Source organism: Halyomorpha halys, unplaced genomic scaffold, assembly GCF_000696795.3.
Source record: "Halyomorpha halys isolate HHAL.00 unplaced genomic scaffold, Hhal_1.1 Scaffold978.1, whole genome shotgun sequence".
NCBI lineage: Eukaryota > Metazoa > Arthropoda > Insecta > Hemiptera > Pentatomidae > Halyomorpha > Halyomorpha halys.
In genome coordinates, this window is record NW_027105627.1 from 107,622 (window position 1) to 109,867 (window position 2,246).

Genomic DNA, 2,246 nt, shown 5'->3' on the forward strand with positions numbered 1-2,246 from the left:
TCGGCACATTAAAATAAGTTAGTCATACTTATTTGTGTTTCATTGACCGCACCCCCAACCATATTCTCCTCATTTATTTTATGCGTTTTTCTTTCATATTAAATACCTTATGCGCCTTAATATTTTAGATATAAATAATTCTGAATTTTTTTTCTTTCTAATAGTACATCATAGTTACTATATACCATTGGTTTATATATTTTATGTTTCAGATTTTCGTTTATACTTGTAAATATGTATATTCACAGAAATTGTACCTTTTCATTTATTATTATTTGATTTTTTGATCATTTTTTTTAATGTATTATCAGAAGTTAGTCACCATATGTTTTATGATATGACATATGGTTTTATTTTATTTTTTCTAAATTTATTTTATATATTCTGTTAATTATTGTTATTCATTTATATTTATATATAGTTATAATTTTGTCGCCTCTAATATCAATAATAATAATAAGAAGAATATTATTATTATTTTATATAATATACTTCATATCTTACCACTCTTATCTCCGCAAATCTCTTTCTACCTGGAAAAAATATTCCTCCTTTTTTATCTTTTAGTTATTTTTTTCATGTTCTTCCATTTTCTCTTCTACTAACTATTAATAGTTAATATTAATAGTTTCGAATATACAATCAAATTGTATTTTAGAGGATTCCAATTTGAAAATTCGATAAATAAGCTCTGTCATACAATTTCGATGGGGATGGAATTTAGCTCATATCGAATTGTACATTGATATAATTATTTAATCAATCTAAATATTTTTTAAGAAAATCGTAAAAAAGTGTAAAATCGTATATATAAAGTGGCGTTTCCGGTTTGTTGACTTTAGTGAAAAAGTTCCGGTAGCATCCAATTAATATATCGACCTTTAATGAGTAATTTTAGCTTCATACAATTTATCCCTCTTGAGTAAGGCTGTTCACAAAGACACCTACACAAACTCTCTCTCTCTCTCTCTCTCTCTCTCTCTCTCTCTCTCTCTCTCTCTCTCTCTCTCTCTCTCTCTCTCTCTCTCTCTCTCTCTCTCCCCCTCTCTCCCTCTCTCCCACCTCCCTCCCCAAACCTATTTAAACAACAAATTTTCATAAATGGATATCTCTAGTATTAATTTTAAATTTACAAATAGGAATACATTGTTTATTTTTTTTAATTATATTTTTTTTACTTTCACTTACAGATATATAAATTATATATTATTTATTTTTTCAGGCATTGCAAAGGAACCTGCAATTTAAGGTATGTATAATAACGTTTCTTTTGCATGTTTAAAATTTACATCATTTTTACTTTCACTTATCTATTATGGAATACCTAGGATGAAGCTACTCGGACCGTGAAGAATATCAATTCCAACTTTTTGTATTTGTGTATGTCAACAGCATATACAAAAACAAAACGTTCACGGAACTGGAATTACGTATACACGATAGGAAACATGCCTGGGATGATACAGAAAATGTTTGGTTGATAAAATGTCCTGAAAAAAGTTCCGGAAGGGCCCCTTTATAGAATCGATTATACACTTTTTTTACCATTCGATTAAATTCGTCATTTCCTTGAGTAATCCAACTGTCTTTTACACCAGATAGGCCTTATTGATTTATGGTAAATATCACTGCGGAACACGCCCAATAAATCCAGATCCCGAAGCGAATGTCGGTAACTACACTCCTATCGAAGTTACAGTGAACGGGAGTACTTCCATGTTTACGATTTCTGGAATTCATGACCGATCATCATATTACACTAGTCGTATTTGTATTTATACTGTTCTAGTTGATGGTACAGGTATGTTTACGACAATCGGGTTTTCTGTAAGGGGTATTCAGTATGTTGTGTTAGATGTAAAATGTTTTACCATGTTAAATGTTATACGTATAGGATATTATAGGATGTGAGCAACCCTTTTTAAAGTCATGTTATATGTTAAATGCATAATAGCTCCTAGCAGATTGTCTCAATAACTTATTTTATAACCTTTCCTTCCAAAACTTTATGTTACTGTTTACTTGTAAGTTTTTATTAAAAAAAATTATTACAACATGCCTAAATTGAGTGAAACGTAAAAGTTTGCCTACTAGTTTGTTGATCTTCTAACTTGTGAGGAAGAGAATCAAACTACATGAAAAGTGTCATTACACTATTATTATTGTCATCCATTGTTTAATTATTTTTAAAAAGATCCAAAACAATACTAACACAATCAATACACAAACTACGAGCAAGTAACCTA

The 2,246-nt window shown here is 29.3% G+C and overlaps 1 long non-coding RNA gene across 1 annotated transcript in view; it reads left to right on the top strand.

Annotated features, from left to right (window-relative positions):
- Positions 1–1,252, top strand: part of LOC136797061 (uncharacterized) — a 100,246-nt gene extending 98,994 nt beyond the window's left edge. Inside the window, exon 3 of the long non-coding RNA XR_010844863.1 lies at positions 1,223–1,252. This is a non-coding gene — a long non-coding RNA (uncharacterized lncRNA). The remainder of the gene's footprint in view (positions 1–1,222) is intronic.
- Positions 1,253–2,246: the final 994 nt, after the last annotated feature.